Genomic DNA, 19,749 nt, shown 5'->3' on the forward strand with positions numbered 1-19,749 from the left:
GTGACATTTTTCTTGGTAAACAAGCCACTCCTTTTCTAGTTTCATAGCATAAAATAGGTGTTCTGATTCCTTAGGCACCCTACAGCCCTTCCTGGCAGCTCTTCCAATCTAATTCAATCTTTTTGCATGTGGGAGACCACAACTATATGTATTATTCTAACTGAGATCTCATCAGGGCCCTGTGCGATGGCGTTCATAGTTCAGAGATGCTTTCTCTTCCAGTGGGATCTATTCCACCCCATCCCCGTGTCCCAGAGGGATAATCTTCACCCACCATTTATTTTGGCCAAGCTGTCACGTTTTATTTCCTTAGAGACAACCACTTCAGTGCTACACCACGTTCTCTTCTTCTGCCTTCCCTACCACGGACCTTACACAGCAATAGTTGCCATGCAGTCGTTACTGTTCCTCAGTGGTTTTGGTTTTCCTGTGAAGTCCACTCTACGTACTCTATCTTACATACCAGGACCCTTTATTGACAAAACACTTCAGTTGCTTTTGCCTCTTCTTTTTCAAGTCGTCTCCTGTTGGAGTTTATTGGCTAGAACACCTGCCAGCTTTTGGGTTTGCCACTGAAAAAACACCCCCCTCCCAGTGCATATGCATTTAATTTGTGTGGGCAAAATGAGTTCTCATTACTTTTCTTCGGGACTCTTGAGTTAAAACTGCTGTTAAATTGAAGGGTATTGCTGTTTTTATAAATCACTGGGAGAAAGGTGCTTGCCTTTTATTTACTAGCTTAGAAAACAACAGGTTTTCCTAGCAGGCTGGAATAGCAGTACTGTAGGTATCTCCCAGTCTTTCTGCTGCTGACTGCCAGAAGACAGCATGGGCTTTATGGTCTTTTGTGGAGGTCAGCAGTGGTCTGTCTCAAAAATGGAGCCCGAGTGATCAGCTCTTCTTCTTTGGCTTCAGAGAGAGGAGTGAATAAGTTGCAATTCAGATTTCCCTGAGTGGCTTCATGTGCCAGGAACTTCCTTCACCTGAAAGACAGATCTCTCTGTAAGAAAGGAAATCTGCTTTTCTCAGCCCCCAGAAAGACTGTATTTCTGGTGCCACATTGAACAGTTTCCAGAGTGAGTTTTAAATGGCAATGTTAAAAAAATAAAAATACCCAAAGAGGAAAGCTGTAATTCCTGCCAGCTAACCGAAGCCAACTAATCATCTAGTGGAAGCTCGTCATCTACACGAGGGAGAGATGGGCTTGTCCAGAGAGCTAAAAGCTTACTTCAGATGCCTCTCCTGGGTGGGGAAGGGCCAAGCTGATTACCTGAACTCAACACCGAAACTCCGGACAGCTGAAGTTAGACAGATTAATCTAAAGGGTCTGACAAGCAGCGCTGTTCAGCTTCTGGGCTTTGTCTAAACAGAGCGTTACAAACTGCTTACCTTGACAGCAGCATCTGAAAAAGCGGGCTGTCTCATCAGCTGGCGTTGGCTTTGCCGTCGTTCCCCTCAGCCGACTCAGGGCTGCGCCACCGGGACGTGCGATCAGCTCCCAACAATAACATCGTGATGGACCTGGCGCCCTTCTTCTGGGGAGGTCCCTGCTCACAGTCCCTTGCTGGGTTGCAGCGATGATGGTTCGTATCAGACTTGTGCAGGCGTATGGATTTGGTTGTCGGGTTCACTTCTCATCCTGGCAGCTGCCTGCCAGAGCCATCTGCTTCGCACCCCTCTGGGCAAGTCTGAGGAACGACCGGAGGTTACTCTGGGCTTGCAGGCCAGTGGGTGCTTTACGTCTTTTTTTTATACAGTGAAACGCACTTCAGGTGTGATGAGTTCATAGGTCACAGGTTTAACAGTTCAGAGTACTTCTGTACCAGCATTTCAGCAGTGCTTTACTTTTCCACAGTATTGCTCATTCAGAGGGTTTGAGGACGGTCTGCAACACCCGCTGGCAGAGCCGCTCGGGGCTGCGTACGGTTTGTCACAACCTGCGTTACGGTCTGGTACAGGTGCTGGGCCTACCGAGGCCACAGCCCCACGTGCAGAGCCCCCCACGGCCGTGGAAGTGCGCCCACCGGCTGGGCTCAAGAAAAGGAGAAGCAGAAAGGGGAGAGGGGGGAACGTACGGGACGTGTGTGCGCACTGCCAAGTTGACAATAGAGATTTCCAAATCAACGTGATTTTCTTCATTTGTGAGGAACTCGGTGAAAGAATTGAAGCCAACGGGGTGTGATGGATGGAAAAGCAGTTGTTAAAACTGGATGTTCTTTTTCCTTTGCCTTGTTCACTCAACTTGAGGAACGGGAACAGGCAGATGAGGGAACTCGGAGAACACGCTGTGCACCTGGACGCTTGTCAGCTTTTCCCAGTTAGATCTAACCCCACTTGTTTACCTCCATCTGGGATCTGCCGTACAATCAGATGGGAAAGAAGTGAAAAGGGATCTATCCATGCATTACCGAGACTCTGCAAACCAGCCCTTGCCCAGGTCGCTGCCCTCCACCCTCCTCTGTATTTCTCTTGTGTTCTCGCTTGACTGCTTCCAGGGTGCGTTGCTGGTTGCAGGAGCAGTGTCTTTTCCCCTACCAGACCCGTGCCATGACACCTAGTTCACCTTTTCCAACTGCAGTAATATGCTGGAGAACAAACATCCCCACTGCAATGGGGAATCACAGGTAGGGTGTTTGCTGCTGTTGGCAAGGTTTGGATGAATTACATGTAGTTGTTCTGTCTCTTTTCAGCTTTGGGAACAGTCCAGCCAGAAGGAAATCATTAAGCGTCGGGAAAGAGAATGCAAGTGTTTAAAATTTGGCTGTTTGCTGCAATGGGTTATCTGCACCATTAACCGGTGAGGCTGGCAGGTCTCGCCAGCGCACTGGACCTCTGCCTTCCCAGAGAGGTATGTTCACGGAGAGCTGCCTGAGAAGCGTGTACTTCAGCAGGGACCTGTCACAGAGGCCGGGGACAAGATGTGAGCCGTTACAGAAAGCAAGGCGCGGGAGGGAGCCCAGAGCAGCGGGCTCTCTGCTCCCAGGCTGCCTGTCTGGAGCGGTCTCACATCCTCCGTTTCGTGCAGAGCCATCCGAGGCCTTCAGCAATAGGTAATATGTGGGACTGCACTGCTCTAGGTACGGTCTAGATGACTGCCGTGCCAGAGGTCATGTGACCGTGAAGCGGAGGCATTCAAACAATGACATTTGCACAAAAATCCCAGCAATTCAAGATTTTCTTTTAAACAACTAGTGTAAAAGTGCTGAGCCCACAAACCTCACCTCTTTTGTCTCCCTAGCTAGCAAAGATCTTGCTATGCAGGGGCCCATTTCACATAGCACCTCTCAAATCTTAACTTAACCTCTGCCTCAATCTTGAAGTCTAGGTGAAGGTAACAGGGGCAGACCAGGGCTCCTAAAATACCGGTGGGGATACTGAGCATTCCCCGCTGAACCTTGCGGTTTGGGGGAAAAAATGGATGCTTCTCTAGTGGGGAATTTCAGTGGGCCAAGATGTCACGGTACCACAACGCTCACACCGTCGAGGCTGGGGGATGGGGGTTAGCAGTGAGAAACCCATCAGTGGCATGGAATTATTTCTGTCTCCCCTCCTTTGCGTGGAGGCACTGACTAAGAAGTCAATAAAGATGGTACGAAGCTTTTCCACCTCCAGCTGCCCACCAGCTACTGGCGTAAGTCCAGGTCATCTACTCGCCGGTCAGCAGATCTGAACCACACAACCACCTTCACTGATTACTCCTTCAAATGCTCACTGTTCACAGAACCCAAACTGAAGAGGCTTAGGCTCCAAAATTCTCAGACTGCAGCCAAAAATAAAAGCAACTGAGATTTAGTGATCCAGTCTCGACAAAGCTGTGTTTGGAACAAGGGTTGGTTAATGTGTCATTGCCATAATCACAGACTGGAGTTGAGACCAGCTGAAGCACTCGGTATAGAGGGATTAGTCCAAACACAACCCCCACGTGTCGTCAGGAGCCCCAGATACAGAGAGAATCTAGCCAAGGACAGCTCAAACCCTTTCTTTCAAGATTTAAGACAAATTCTGGCCAGAACTGCCCGTTCAGAGGGGAGCAAGGAGCTGGGCTGCCTGAAGATATACAACATCTTGTTGTAATTAAAAAAGAAGAAAACCAAAGATTTAAAAAGGAATAAAAGGAGTCTGACTGCTGTGGGTGCCGGTGACTGTGGGAGCCAGCAGTGAGGCTGTTGGAAAAGCTTTTGAGCAAAGCAGGGGGGTCAGTGCAGCCCCTGCCCGTTGCCACCCCTCACCGGAGGCCCTTCGCTCTCGTAGCCAGCAGCGCTGCAGTGACTGAGCCAATCTTGATTAGGAACTGACCTTTCAAGAGCTCTCTGGCGTTCACAGATTTCTTGATTAACTGTCACTTTAACATTTTTTTTAGGTTGCTGCTGTAATTGTTGTATTTAGGGAAGGCCTGAAGCTGTTAATGCTTTCCCGGACAACGGGATCACACACTGGGACACAACATCGGTTGCACCCTGGTGGCAGATGAACCTGGCTAACGAAACAGTAATCAAACATGTTGCTATCGATTCCCTCCCCTCTCCTTGCTGGAGGCAATCGCTTTGTCTTTGCTCTGCTAAGTGCATTCAGCGCTTTGGCTTCTGCATATCTCTGTGATTTTAATACATCAAAGAGCCTAATAGCAATTTTAATGTGGCAGCAAATTTACAGCCAGATCTGCAGTATTCTAGACAGTATTTGCAACTGAATGTACTTGTGGATCTTCTAGATTCACTCATTTATAACAAACACGTGGGGTTTGTTCTGATCAAGTAGAATATTGGCTTTCAAGTCCTTTATACCAAAAGGTTGGGTCAGGTCCAGGATCCCGAGGACACAGGCCGAGCACTCGCAGCCGGCAGCCCCGTCTCCTTCCTCCTTTTCAAGCAAAAGAAAACCAGGCAGGTCTGTAACAGCTGGAGCAAGGAGAGGCTGAAAGGCAAAGTGGGTTATGAAGAGCAGCTCTGTGTATCACCTTCCCGGCTGCGGAGCTTCCCTGGAGCATCAGGTCCACCCCAGACCTGTCCTCTCCTGCCATCAGCCCCTCACCCCGACCCAGCCCGGGGCACCACAGTGGCGGTGCCTGAGGGTTTGTTCTGTCTTTCCCCTTGTCTTTCCCCAGGAATGTGGGAGAAGGGCAGGTGTATAGTGCTGCACGCTACAGAGGCCACGGAGGATTCCTATTATGTGGGCTATTGCAGACGGTGGCGGTGGCTGCAGGGCATGGGGAGTGGCAGAGCCTGCAGGCGCTCGTGTGCCAAATCTTGCCAATCCTTTTGCATCGTAGGAGCTCAGTGTTGCTTTAAACCACTGAAGTATGAATTTAGATTCTGTATGCCTTGGAAATAAAGGCAGCAGGGATACAGAGTCCACCTTATTGTGTGCAGTTTTAGTTACAATGAACGTATTTCTTGGTTTGAAGTCATGGAATTGCTAATTCATCCCGTGACAAGTTTTGTGTCCGTCCCTGCTGTGTAACAGGGGACAGCAGTGCTGTCCTTAGAGCAGGGAGCAGCCCTCACCTGCAAAGCCAGTGCGAAGCTGATACCAGGTAAGAGGCTGGATTGGTATTTTTCCAGCTAATCCTCAGAAGGGATGGGAGGGAAGAGGCTAAATGACGACATAAAAAGATTTAAAGTCAGGTGAGTTGCAACCTCCTCCACAAAACATCAACCAAACTTGTGGACAGCTTGATCCTGGTCCAAACCAATGCAGCAAAACCAGCACCAGCCCCGGGAAGCGCAGGCTTGTCCCTTCCATCGTTTGGTAACCCTGGATGACACCTAGAAGTACTCCTCTTCCTACTCCATCAGTTCTGCGGGTATTCGTTTGGGACCGTGGTCTGTGCAGTGCTGCCGGGCTGCCAGGAGCTCCCTTCCCGCTGGCCTGGGTTGCATCAGCCAGGCTTCCCCAAGGCCTTCTCCAGCTGCTCCCAGGCTTTTAGGGTTAAAAAAAAAGCTCTTTGCCCTCCTCCAGCCCTGGGTCGAGGTGGTTTCCATGAGCAAAACAGCTCAGGGAACCACCTGGGACTGGTTGGCCCAGCATAGCCCGTACGCGGGCTGAGCGGGGACCGGAGGTGCCGGTGTCTCACGCCAGCCCTGCCACGGCTGCGCGTCCCCGCTGGCCCCGGGTGGGCTGGGAGAGGGAGGCAGCAGCGTGGGTGAGATGGGCCCTCCGAGCAGAGGACTCCCAGCTCCCTCTCCTGGTGCCAGGCGAGCACTGAGGGCTGGCTCCTTGCAGGGCCGAGGGTGATCCTGCCCGGGCACCGGTCACCCCAGCCCTGAGCCTCCCCATGGCACCAGCGCGGTGGGGATGGAGCCTCCTGTCACTGATGGGGGGTGTCAGGATGAAGAGGAGGGGGACAGGCATTCCCAGGGAGAAGGCAGAAGTTTGGTCAAGGTGGGACGGTGCTGGTGGGAGGCACCGGGCAATGCTTTGGGGAGCCGGTGGCTGGTGCTGAGGACCGCGGTGCTCAGACCTGCCAGTGACTCAGCCGGTGACCGCTGGGCCTCCTGCCTCCCCAGGCCTGAGCCTGGGGCCATTCGCCGTCATGCGTGAAGCCTTCGTGATACATGACTTGCCTGGCCGGGACTCGTCACCGCTCCGGATGATCAGCATGGCTGCTGGGTGCTCAGCCTGGTGACTCGCCCTCCGAGAGGAGTCACCCCCCGGCTGTTTTGAATTGTGGGACCTGGCTCTTTGAAGTCCACAGCCAGCCTGTCCTGTGGTGCGTGACTCGGCTGCCGGCCGCCCCGGGGACCCTTCCCTCGTGCCCATCACACGTTGCCGGAGCTGCCGACCACAGACCCATGCTCACCCCATGCAGGCCCTGGGGTGCTCAGCAGGTTTTGCTGCTGCCTCTCAAGAGGAGGCTGATCACCCTGGGCGCAAGCCCCTGCCGTTGTGCGCTGGATAAAGGAAGCGTTGGGGGTCTCTGACTGCGTCGGGGGCTCCCTGCCCCTGAGCTGTGAGCTCTGGGGAAGCAATGGTGCGTTTCTGGCCAACGTTTGGAAAACCGTGTCCTCCCCATCGCCGCCATGCCGGAGCATCCCCGCACCTGGAGCTGCCGTGTCTCTGTGTCCTGCCTGGTGAAGGATGAGAGCACTGGGGTGCACCCTGTCCCGCTGGGGTGCACCATCTCCCGCTGGCATGGACCCTGTCCCATTGGGGTGCACCCCCTGCCTGCTCTACCTGTGAGGACTATTCCTGTCCTCACGGGGAGGGACCCCAGGGCGCAGGAGCGGAGCATCAGCACCCGTGGGGCTGGCGCTCGCAGCCCTCCCCAGGTGGGGGGGGTTCTTCCAGACTGTGTTGGTGCCGCCCTGGCTCCTCTGCTACTTGCGTGCCGGGCATGCTGTGCCGTGCTCCAGAGATCACCGGCATGTCTGCCACAGTAACCACGCTGGCTTGCCGGGGGCCCAGGGAGGGCGAGTGCCAGCTGGGCTCTGCCCCCACCAGCCCGGCGCCCGTGTGTCCTCCCGCCCGCATGCCCATGGACTCTTCCCACCCGCTGCAAACAGCAGGTTGGGGCTGTGCTGGGCGACGTGGCAGGGAGGACAGACAGACAGACCCTGGGGGTCCCCTGCTCTGCTACCCCCCCGCTGCACCTCTTGCTTTGCTGCTCCCCCCACGCAGCCGCAGGGCACCGGTGGGTTCAATGGCCATGGCGGGGACGCGCGTCTGGGCGATGTGGCCGTGGAGGGACCGGCCCAGGCTGTGCAGGGTGTTTGGAGGAAGCTCTGGGGAGGTGCTGTCCCTCTCCCAAACCTGTCTCTCCGGCTCCTCGCCACCCCCGGCTCTACTCGCCCAGCCGGATTGCTCAGGCCAGCTCTCCCCAGTTTTTGTCCCCAGCGTGATCCCCGGTGTTTTGGCCAGTGCCCACCCTGGCTTGGCTGCCTGCAATCATGGTGGCAGGAGGCAGCGGCAAGGTTTGCTGGACATGGTCCTCGCTGCCGCGTGGCCCCTGGCACAGCCCCAGCCGCGCCGTGCCAGTGCCGCCCTGCCGTGCCCGCAGCGAGGGTGCGCGGAGGGGACCCTGACTCGGGTGCTGACGTGCCCGCTCACCTCCACCACCGCTAGACCTCAGGGAAGCGGGCGGGGGTGCACCGCCCTCCTTGGGCTGCCAGCCAAATTAATTTGTCTTTGTTCCACTCCAGCTTTATTTCTTCAGATGGCTGATGGAAAGAGGTGGCAATGAAAACACCACCTTTAGCTTCTCGGTTACAGGGTGGCACAGGAGCAGGTGGTCCCACTGACTTCGGAAAGATCTTCCTAAAGAGGAGCACATCCGTGAGTGCTCCTCGATAATGGCAACCTCTTGAATCGGCCCTGCTGATGCCAGCCCCGGTGGTGGAATTACAATATTCTGGCTCCCTCCCAATTGCAGCATTTGGGATGCTGAACCAGGCACATCTGAAATACTTTATCACAACCAAAATCATGGTTTCTATGCTCTCTGTTGCTTTTCCACATCCCTCCCCCGCCACAGGGAGGTCAGGCTTGGCAGTTGGCTCTGCCTCCAGCTTTACCTTCACACCAGGTCGGTAAATCCCCCCTTGCACAATACCCCGTGCACCAGGGCAGGAGAGCGGAGCAGGCACCGGCACCTGCGCCTACCCCGGCTGCAATCGCCGGCGGCTCTTGCATCACCTCGCCGGCAGCCTTCATCTGCAGAAAAGCAGGAAGTAAAAAGGGTTTTTTTGATGACCTGAGTTACACACACACACAGACACACACACACAAATTATCCAACTGGCGCAAAATGGGGTTTGCAGGAGAAGCGGCTCTGCAGGAGCCTTTCATCTAAGTGTGCGATGGTTCAGAGGGGAAGAGGTTTGTAGCCAGAAAAGCAGTAGTGCTCCTAAACATGCTCCTTCTGCTGCTGCCCTGGTGTCGTTGCTTTCCTGCGGCTGGAGCTGCCTGGGTGCTGTTGCAGGGACTTGGGGCTGATGCAGGGACAGGAGCTGGGGTGAAGGATATGGGGGTGGTTTTTCCCACTGGACCCAGGCTTTGGTCCCCCTCGCTGTGGATCAGCCCCTAACGCCCTCACTGGTGTCTGTCCTTGCTCAGGAGAGCATTTGCCTAAGGTTAACCTGCCCTGGGCACACGGACACGATCCTGCACTAATGCTGCTGCCGGGGTGGCGGTGCAGGAGGGAAGCGGTGGCGGGGGAGTTATTCCCAGCGTTGCCTGGCTTCAACCCAGCTGGCTCCGAACACCCGCCGTGCATGTGCTTTGCTGGATGAGGGTCACGGTGCCCTCAGGAACGCAAATCGAGCCCCATAACTTTGAGAATCAGATGGCTGGAGGAGGAGGAGGAGGCAAAGCTCTGGTCCCTGGTCCCTCTGCCCGCCCAGGTCGCAGCTAGCCGGCAGGGTGAGCAGAGCCGTCCATGCCCACTGAAGCTCTGCCAGCTCTGCCCGACTCCCACAAAGTGCCGTTTCTCCTCGGTCCATCCCCAGCTGCGCTTCCAGCAGTGGGTGACCCCGCTCCCGGGGGAGGAAGGGAGAAGGCTCGCAGGGCCACCACCCCCGGGGTTACCGACTCGCGTGACCGCAGCAGTTCCCCGTCCCGTTCCTCCTCCTCCTCCTTAGCCACCAGCCACAGCCTGCCCCGCACACCCGCGGGGCGAGGCCCTGTGCTGACCTCGCCTCTCCAGCCCCTCCTGGTCTCAGCTATAATGATGGGGTGTCATGGTCCCGTGAAGGGCAGGTGAGGATGAGAACGCCTGACACTGTTTGTGAGAGCTTATCTGTACCATACCATGACACAGTTTTTATGAAAGAAGTGATTAAGAAGGGCCAGGGCATCAGGGAAGGTCTGGTCACAGATCTCGGAGGCGTGTTTGTGTTTCTGATGTTGCAAAACCAGCTTCCTCGGTGGCCGAAACCAGGCTGCTGCGGCTGGGGGTCAGGAAGGCTGATGTGGGTTGGGAGCAGAAATGCCAGGGAAGCACCTTAGCTCCCGAGGGCAACGCCGTGGGGAGCGGCGCCTCGTCCCGTGCCCCGCGCGCGCAGCCGGCTGCGTCAGACGTGCCTGGCAAAGCGTGTATTTACCTAAAAATCCATGAATAAAGTGCACCCGCAAGCATCAGCTGACGAAGCCAGCCTCGTGCTCCGGGCGTGACTGCTCCCAAGAGACCCCGCTGCCGCAGGTGAGGCTGTTTCTTGGCAGCTTGGATCTGCCTCTGGCACCGGTGGAGGAGGGTGCCAGGCTGCCAGGGCTCGCTCAGGCTGCCGTTAATGAGCTGTAAGGGCTTCAAAGGATCTTGGACTTTTTTCAAGGAGACCTTCCTATCTCATTTCAAACAGACAGCAAGGCTTGGCCCTACCAGACACATTCTCTGAGCTTCCTTCTGCCTTTGTCTCAGTCCTCATGCTCAGGGGAAGTTTTTTTTTTAATCCCAGGAGCTGGTGACCAAAAATCACTGAATCTCAGAAACAGGCAGGGCTGCTGGATCCGCTTTGGTGCTCTGGAGATCTTCTCCTGGGAGAGCAGTCCTCCGGTGCCTGGGGACCGCCTGCACGAGCGAAATTCCCTTCCTCCCCTCCTCCTGCCCGCCAGTGTTCCCCTCTGCTCCCCCGGCCGTGCTTGTCCTCGGCAACGTACGTGCCCGAATGGCTCAGTGCTCCTGCACCTCGATGGGCCAGGAGATGGGCAAGTGGCAAATTTGTCAGGCCGCGGTGTTGGCAGGGGTCTGGCAGGCTGCAGGAGGAAAAAGTGCCCCCAAGACCTGGCTTTAAAGCCCCAACCTGGGCAAGCAGAGACCCACTGGGGACAACTCAACTGCACAGTGCCGAAGGCAGCAGTGCCCGCTCGGACAGACGGACACTGCTGGGCTCAGGGCTGCCTGGCCCACCCGCCCCAAAAGCTTTTGCAGCAGGTCGCCATTTCACGCCGCGCAGGGCAGAGGGCAGGGTTAGGCCTTTACAGGGCCGTAAAGTGCCGGAAAACTGGAAGGCTTCCCACTCTGTGCTGTAAGCGGAGCTGAACGACCCACCTCAGATGAAAGGAGCCCCTGCCTGCACCTTCCCCTCTGGGTCAAACCAACAGCAAAGCCATTGCTGAAGTTCGGGTTGATTTGGGCAATCTGGTGGCCAGGGGAGGTGATTCTTGTGCAAACTGCGGTCACACTGCGGTGGCAGCAGCGGAGCCCGGCTGGTATCGGTCCCAGTGGGATCGCCGAGCGCCTATGCCTTCAAAAAGCCAGTGCAGATCCCCTGTGGAAATCTCCCGCACTGGGGACATGTTCCTCTGTGGCCGGGGTTGTACAGACCCCGGGCTCGCTGCCTCTCCTCTGCAGGCGTCCCGCTCACCCTAGAAGCATCTGCAGGGATGATAATCTTGGTCACCCGCTTTCTGAGAGCCCCGAGAGCCGGGGCAGAGCGAGGTGGGGTTGTATCCAGCCGAGGTGTGACATGAACCCGCTCCGAGCACATCAGCTGGGATGGTGGTGGAACTTTAAAAAGCCTGTCTGTCTGCAAGTGACACTTAGCTATGCGCCGGGCTGGCCAGCGCTGCAGCTGGGGGCTAAAACTTTTTTTGTCTATATTTAGTGCATTTTTCAGATAACCCTCTCGTTCTATTTTTGGGCCATGTGCTGACTTAGGGCCCCTTTTTGCTCCTGTGCTCAGCTGTATCATCACAGGTTCAAGCCTTTCTGTTTTCGGGATCCTCAGATACCCAAAGGTTTGGAAGGGTTTGAGGAGAAGGCAGGTAAATGGACTTTTTGGCTTCTTTATTAATATGCCAAAAAAGGTGAGAAAATTATTTTTTTAAGCATTTTGATGGAGCAGCTAATCCTGGAAACCATGAAAGGCCTTTGCCACCTCTCCCTCCTTCCAACGAGACCTTCAGAGGAACAGAAACCCGGGCTTCACGTGTGAGAGAAGGGGAGAAGGTGCCGGGGGCATCTTCTGCCTTGGGTGGGTTTTGAAGCCTTCATCTCCACGTGCACCACGGAGAGAGCAGAGGGGCCTGAGAGCGGTTTCAGTGATGGGTCCTTATAAGGCTGCTGTGGCTGGGCTCGGTGAGAGCCACCCTCCGGTGGGAGAGCGTGGCCGGTGGGACCGGGGCACCTGCCAAGACCCAATGGAAATGCCTGAGAGCAGAAACCTTCAAAGCAGCCGGTGTTTTGCTCTTTTTTAAGGTCAGCTCCTTGGAAAGCGCTGTGCTTGGGCAGGCCACCGTCCGAGGAGCGAACTGACAGGCACACGTGTCCCCAGCCGCCCGTGCCGGTGCGACGGGCCCCCTTGCCTGCTCCTGTGACGGGCCAGAGCAGCGTGTCGACCCGAGTGCTGGGGGAGCTTCACCCCCACGAGAGCTTGCTGTGCTCTCCCCGTTATGTCAGAGCTTGCCAAGGTTTCAAAAAGCAGCTACGGCTCCTGAGGTCGTGGGGAGCGGAGCCACCACACTTTGATGTGGGGTGGGGCGCAGCCAGCCCAGTGCTCCTGCAAGTCAAACCGGCCCAGTCCCACCACCGTGCCCGACCCAGGATGGGCACACGCCGCAGAGCCGCGTATTGCTGTGTCTCCCACCACGCTCTGCGCTTGATCTGCAACCAGCACCCGGACGGTGCAACCCAGAGGCCCGGGGTGACCAGGGGTTGTATGTGTTTAAAACTCCTGCATGTGTCAAAGGCCTTGGGACAGTGCCCAAAGAGCAAAGGAAAAACTTTCCCCTTGTCCTCTCCTCTCCTCAAATTTGGAACCCCATCTCCAATGTCACTGCGATCCTACTTCCTTTCCCGGCTCTCGGGGAGGGTGACATGGTCCTTCAGCGAGGTGCCAAGGTACACACAGTGAGACTCTGCCTTGCATCAGTCGTCTGGGCGAGGATTTTTGAAATGCCACAGAGTCCTTGAAGGCTTTCAGTCCTCTGTCACCGAGCTCTGGGGTGTTTATCGCCGCCCCAGCCTGCGCGCGGTGGGGCCGGCCGCACGCGGCCGAGGTCAGCCCAGGGCTCCCGGGTGGGCAGAGCCGCTGTCTCTCGCCTGGCGTGGGGGTGACCTCGCTCCCAGCCTGCAGCACCCAGCCAGCACCGGCAGAGCCCAGCTCACCCAGCACCCAGCCGTGGCAGGACCCTGCTCCTGGGCTGCCAGAGGCTGCCCTGCCAACAGGACCAGATGCTTGGCAGCACCTGGAGCAAACGTGGCCATTAACGCTGCCCATCCGTGACCGCAGGCAAGTGGAGGTGGCTTGTCTTCAGGCTTTTAGGAGCCTGCTGCTCATGAAGCACAGCCCCGTGCGGAGGGGCTCGCTCCCGGCCACGCAGAAGGCAGCATGGCTGTGAGGCGGTGGTGGTTTGGTGCCTGGACACAGCCTGACTGTGGGAGAGGTACAGCAGGAGGAGAACCAGAGCTGGGGCGAGACCAGGACTCAGCCTGTCTGCTGGCCCTGCACGTCCTTCACTTGTCCCAGTTCATCTGGGACCTATAGGCACCGCAGCCCAATGCCTATCAGCTCATCTCGTGTCAGCCACCAGATGCACAGGGCTGGGGTGGGCAGTTTCTCCACGATGGCCCTAACGTTGCTGTGCACCGTGGTGCTGCCTGCCCCAGTCCCGTGCACGTGGCCGTAGCTCGTGGTCCCGTGCACGTGGCCATAGCTCAGGAATAACCAGAAACTCTGAACGTCCCCGGGAGAACAGAAAATGGAGCATGGGTGTTCGCAGCCGGGTTCGCAGCCCCTCTCTCCAGATGCCCATCCCACGCCCGGCTGTCTGGAGCCGTGGTCCCAGATTTCCCACCACTCCCGTGTGGGAGCTGTGCTCCTTCTCCAGGCTGGGGCCTCGGCCGTGGCTCAGCCAGCCATGCCGCTGGCGTTGCCGCCAAGCAGTGTTGCTGGCCTGGCCGAAAATAGCCCGAAGCTAATTTTAACCGCAGCGGTATTATATTTTTCAGGTCGTTGGGGTGGGTGGTGGGGAGGACAGGGTGGGGGCGTGCCAGGGGCATGGTGTGTGCAGGGATGTGCGCACACGGGCGTCTGCACGGACATGAAACCTCGGGGGAGGCACCCTGGGTATGATAACAGGGGATCGGTTCCTATCGTCTCAGCACAAAACCAGACTGCGGATTAAGAGAAGACTTTAGCGTTCCCTTCCTCCCCTCAATATAGCGAAACCTGCACGGGGCAGGACATTTATAGCTGCCCTCCCTTATCAGGAGCTCTCTTGGGTTTCAGGCCTGGGCGACACCTGGGAGCGTGCTCTGGTGCTGCTGTGGGCCGCTGAGAGGAGGCTGCAGAGTCCTCCTGCCCCGCACGCGCTGCACAGCCCCGGGTCCCGGCGGTCTGGAGCCGGCGCTGTGCAAAGTGGCGGGCGTAGCCGTCGTGCCGGGCACCTGCAGCACCCACCTCGTGCTCCTCGGAGCCACCCCGTTCCTCTGTGAGCAGCAGGCAGGGGAGATCTCTTGGCCTGGTGTCACGCTGCTTCTGTTGGTATCTGTGCCAAAGACTTTGCTCAGTGCTACCATGCTAGCCTTTACCACAGCCGCAGGAGCTCGGCAAGGCGGAAAAATCCCTCCTTTGGAGAGATGCCACGTGCAAATTGGTGAACCTGCTCCAGGCTCTCCATCAGCTCCCGGGAGCAGGCAGAAGAGCCAGAGACATGCATGATCCAACCCCTGGAAAATCAAACTGCCCGGACTTATAAAAGCTGCAAGCCCCTGTCATCGCTGAAGCCGCTCAGGGGGTGTCAGAGGTCAGGGGGGACTCTAGTCCCGAGGCACCCAAGGGCTGTGGTGAAGGTGGACGCTGGGTATCAGCCACATTTGAGCGGACCCATCACCGAGGCACCACTAGATGAGATGGCCGGTGGCCGGTGGCTGTTACTGGTGCAGCAGCTGGCTTCCCCCCTCCCTTTTTCTGCAGCGCAGGCAGGGAGAGGGCAAACCCTTGCTGCTGTCCTTGCCTGTGAACGCTGCCTGCTCCCTCCGCCGGGCTCTGGCAGAGGTGCTGAGGCTGCCGGGGAGGCGGCAGTGGCAGGGGGTGATGGGGCGCTGCCGTGCCTGGTCCCGCGCCAGCCCCTCGCTGCACAGGCAGTGACCCTGGCTGCCTGCACCCAGGCCGGCAAGGTTACACCACGCTGAGACACACACCCCAAAATCGCCCTGGGTCAAATTACTGGGCTCATCTCACCAGCTGCTATTTCCTTCTGTCCCAAAGCCAAGCGAGAAGCTTGTAGAAAACAAGAATGTGTCGGTCAAAGGGCGCACTGAGTCAGAGAGCTCCGGGGCTGGGGTCACGCGGGGCTGCTCGTGCCCATGGGCTCTCTGCAGCGTCCCCAGCTGGGAGGGACACCCCACCCCGCCGGGTGCTGCTGCGGACGGTGGCCAACTTCTCCCCTGATGACTCCCCCAAAGTATCTGCCTCGCTGGGCAGCCTTCCCAACGGGACACCGCTGCCTGGCCAAACGCCAGTTTGCAACCCTGGTTTCAAAAGATGTTTTGGTGTCTCCTGGCAGAAAGCTGCTGGTGACCCAAATTCTAAATATAGCAGCAAGTCCGTTTTTTTGTAATGAATGCAAAACATCCGTACCACGTTCATCTTTGGGAAATAGGTCTTTTTGTCAGAGAAGTGTAAATATAACACCCAGATTTCTTTCAGGTGAGGTCACCTCCTGGCTGTGGTCATTCTCGGAGTGCTCTCACGGTTATTTGCTCTAGGTAAACTCCTCCATGCTCCTTCGCTGCTGGTGAGCCACGCTCAGAGCCTCCGGCAAATCCCAGGCCTAGGGCTGCAGCTCTTCATGTGATGGACCATCCCCATCTCAGTGATGGGCAGCTCCTCCGGGACGAACGTGCGGTGTGAAGCCTGCCTGCCACCTGCGCCTCGGGCAGAGCAGCTGGGGAAGGCTGGCGAGCCAGGCCCCTGTCCCACACCCTCGGGTGCCACGGGGGCTGTGGGCATCTGTTGGTGGCACAAGGAGGCTTCTCGGGGCTGGAGGGCTGTGGTTGCCCCGTAGGCGCGATCAGCACCCATCCCCTCCGCACCTCTCTCAGGCTGGCATCCCTGGTCCAGCCCCAGCAGCACAGAGCAGCTCCTGCCCGCTGCGGAGCACATTGCCGTCCCCGTCCCACAGGCATGCGAGGTGTCCCCAAGGGAGGATCTGTCCCCAGCCTTGAAATAAGCACAGGTTCCCTGCGTGCCCGGCTCCTCGCAGAGCCCGAGGAGCCTCCCAGCTCCCCTGCAGTGTGGGCTGGGTGGGTGGGCAGATGTCTCTGCGCCCAGTGGGGGCTGGGAGCCGATGCCGGCAGCGGAGCAAGGGCAGGACGAGGCTGCAAAGCCCCGTGCTGGGAGCAGTGGGGTCCCGGCCACCAGGCAGCAAGTGACCAAAGGTTGTAACAACTCCAGTTTAACGAGGACCTGAGCCACACCATGTCCACACAGTCCTGGCTCCTGCAAGGACTGAATCGAACCTCTGGATCTTCCTCTGGCCACTAAACCCCAGCAAGACTCCACTGAGATTTCTCAAGGCCTGGTAGTTTTGCCCAGTTTAAGTGAATTTTGAGAAGAGCGAGTAGAGGCAGAGCTGACACCCACGGGCACACCTCCTGGCGCCGGTGCCGCCGCTCAAGGAGCCAGAGCTGCTCACAAGGAGAGCAAGGAGGATTTTTAATGATGTAAAACAGCGTATGTTGCCTTTTCTTGATCTAGGAGACAGAAAACCAGCTTCAGGCAGGAGCTCCCAGGCAAATCCATCCCAAGGGAGCTGAAGCATGGCAGACACCCGGACGCTGGAGATGTGGGGTGTTGGTGGCACCTCCCAGTCTGCTTTACTGGGGCTGGATGGGTGTCAGGGTTTCTGGGCACATCCCAGGCCCCCGGAGTCGGCGCCCCGAGGGCTCGAGCTGCATGGGGGTGGCCGTGACGGGGTGTCCTTCTGGGGAAGGCAGAAGAGCCGCTTCTGCTCATTCCATCTTCCTGTTCTCCGTTGTTTCGCACAGAGCGGGTGTTTAAGGGCTGTCTCTGTACGTGGCACAGGTACCTCTTCATTAACTGCTCTTCCCAGCCCCAACTGACGCGCACGCAACTCATGAAATGGCAGCAAGCCACATGGCTGAAACGGATTGTGGCCTGCGGGCACCGGGGAGCTGAGGACTGCAGCCTGCTGGTGACCCATACCCCCAGGGCACAGAGGGCCACGGCTGCGAAATGCTGCTTCATGGTGCTCAGCAGTTACCTGGGTGCCCCTGGCATCACCAGGAGAAGTGACCGGGGCAGCGCTCCCTGGGCTTGGGCAAACTCATGCCAGGGATGGCAGGACCAGCATCTGCCCGGGCTGCAGCGAGGTGACCCAGCGACTGGCAGGGAAACCGGAGCAGGCAGTGGTGGGTGGAGGGATGCCCTGGGACACCCTTGCTCTGCCCATCCCAAATTCTGGAGGCATGTTCTTGGAGGGCTTTGCAAAGATCCAGTCATACTATTATTTCCTCATCTCTTATTTTTTTAGAAGTTTCGGGTAGCTGGACCCAGCATCCCTTTTTTTTTTAATAAAGGACAGGTAAATAATGAGAGCCCTGACGATTTGCATGCCATTTGTTGGATGAAACGAAGCACGTGCGTTACATGCCGGCCCTGCACCTTGCCAGGAGCTTTCAGCGCTGCTTCCCCAAACCTCCTGGGTGAAGCAGAAGCCAACGTGACCACCATCCTATTTCCGACAGTCACCCAAGCGCACAGAGTGCCGCTGGTTATGCACCTGAGCCGCGGAGCCCGAGGCGCCTGCTGGCGCGGGTGCGTGCGGTGACACACCAAGGCTACAGCTGAGTCTCCATTACCTGCAGGCAGGTGATGTGCAGTCAGCTGCCTGCGCGCCCTCGCCAGGCACAGCCGCCTCGGGCCCCGCAGGCCAGCTCACTGCCGCGTGGCCGTCCGGACGGCCGGGGAGCCAAAGGCAGGTCACCCCCTTTGCTAGGGTGGGCGTCCCTGCACCCCACCCCAGGATGCCACCGAGAAGTCGCTCTGGTTTTCCTTCCCCTATTCAGTGCCAAGAGGCACCGCTGTCCCCAGGACCGGAGAGGGCCACTCCAACACCCGCGGGCTCTCCCCGCCGGCCCTGCAGCGCGGCCAGGAGGCGGAATGACGTGGGCCCCCGCTCAGGGTGGCGGCTCGGTCACCGCAGGCTCGTTGGCACACGAGGGCTGGGCGACCACAGCTTCCTGACCGCTGTTCCCTGCGCTGGCGAGATTAAAGTCACCATTTCCCGCTGCCGCACAGGCGCGGCTGTCAGCCCTCGCCGGAGCCCCCCGACCGCAGCAGCCAGGGCCAGGCCCAGCAACTGCCTCTGCTGACTGCTCCAGCCCGGCGCAAAGCTCACTCCTCTGCTTTATCGTGTTTGCAGCAGCCTCTCCCCAGCGATCAATCACTGTGGCCAATAACTGCCCCGGGAGGGGGCTGCTTCCCTTTTGTTGCAGTAAAAGCCCAGGGCAGGGTGGCGCAGAGCCCGCAGCATTTCCCGTCCCGGTGGGGAGGGAGGGTCATCCCATGAGAGCAGCCCTCCTGGGGCCACGCCAGCGTGAATGGGACAATTCACCCCGGGACAGGTTTAACCCCAGCAAGATTTGTTCTGATGCATTTATTCATATCCACTCCTGCCCAGCAGCAGGATTAAAGGTTAATTTCTGCACTCCTGCTGCAGCCAGTAGGAGCCATGTTGTAATCGCTCCGTGCACAACAAGTACGAATAAAAGCAGCAAAATGGAACCCCACCAGCAGCACGCGCCGTTGTCTTCAAGCAGGGACCAGACTGGGGGTCAAGCTTGAGTTGTGCCGAAGTTTCTGGGTGTCTCCTGCAGATGCCTCCACCGCGACGGCCAGCGGTGCTGTGCACCTCCAGCTCTCTGTGGCATCAGTTGCAGCTGCCGCTGCCAGCGGGGAATGCTGGCCGCGGGACGTCCCAAACGAGTGGATTTTCTGCTTAGAAATGCTTCAGGGCTTCTGCTCCCCTCCTGGCAAAGCGGGGCGAGAGCTCTGCCAGGTGGCAGCTCTCCTCCTGAGGTGGTTTACACCCTTCTGCAAGATCCTTCAATTACAGAAGGCTAAATGTTATTTAATTTGCGACTGCGAGTTGAATAAGGCTCCATTAAATTCTGCCTCTTGTGCATTTGCGATGGGGAATTCTCACCTGCGATGCCAGATGAGCCCTGACTGTACGACGCGTGACTCGGGCGCTGACACTGCTCCGCTGGTGACTGTTTTAATACGTGTCCTGTCTTTACGGACAATTTCCTGCCGTGTGACACGCCTGGCACCGCGTCAAACCAAACCCTGGTCCCACGCTCAGCCCGCAACGAGGACGGGGGCGAACCTGGTGCTGCCGAGCATCGTGGGGGCTGCAGCGCTCGTGGGGGCTGCAACGTGTGGGGGCTGCCGAGCATCGTGGGGGCTGCGACACGCGTGGGCGCTGCAACGTGTGGGGGCTGCCAAGCATTTTGGGGGCTGCAGCGCTCATGGGGGCTGCAACATGCGTGGGATGCTCCCGGTTAAGCCCGCCGGTCCCGGCCGTCCCTGCGAGCCCCCGGGGACTCTGCGGGCGGGGGGAGGCTGGGTGCGGGGCTGGGTGCGGGGCTGGGTGCGGGGCCGGGGTCCTGCAGCCGCGCCCTTGCCGCCACCCCCCCCGTCCGCGTCCCGCCGCAGCCCCTCCGCCGATGAGGCCCCCCCGCCGCCCCGGGGAAGGGCAGCGGGTGCCCCCCGCCCGCTGCTCGCCCCTTCCCTCCGGCAGCCGGTCCAGCGCGTCTGCTCGCCCCCCGCCCTCGGGGACCCCCGGCAC

This window comes from Nipponia nippon, unplaced genomic scaffold (genome assembly GCF_047370975.1).
Source record: "Nipponia nippon isolate SJK-2023a ecotype South Korea unplaced genomic scaffold, ASM4737097v1 scaffold_13, whole genome shotgun sequence".
In the NCBI taxonomy this organism is placed as follows: Eukaryota; Metazoa; Chordata; class Aves; order Pelecaniformes; family Threskiornithidae; genus Nipponia; species Nipponia nippon.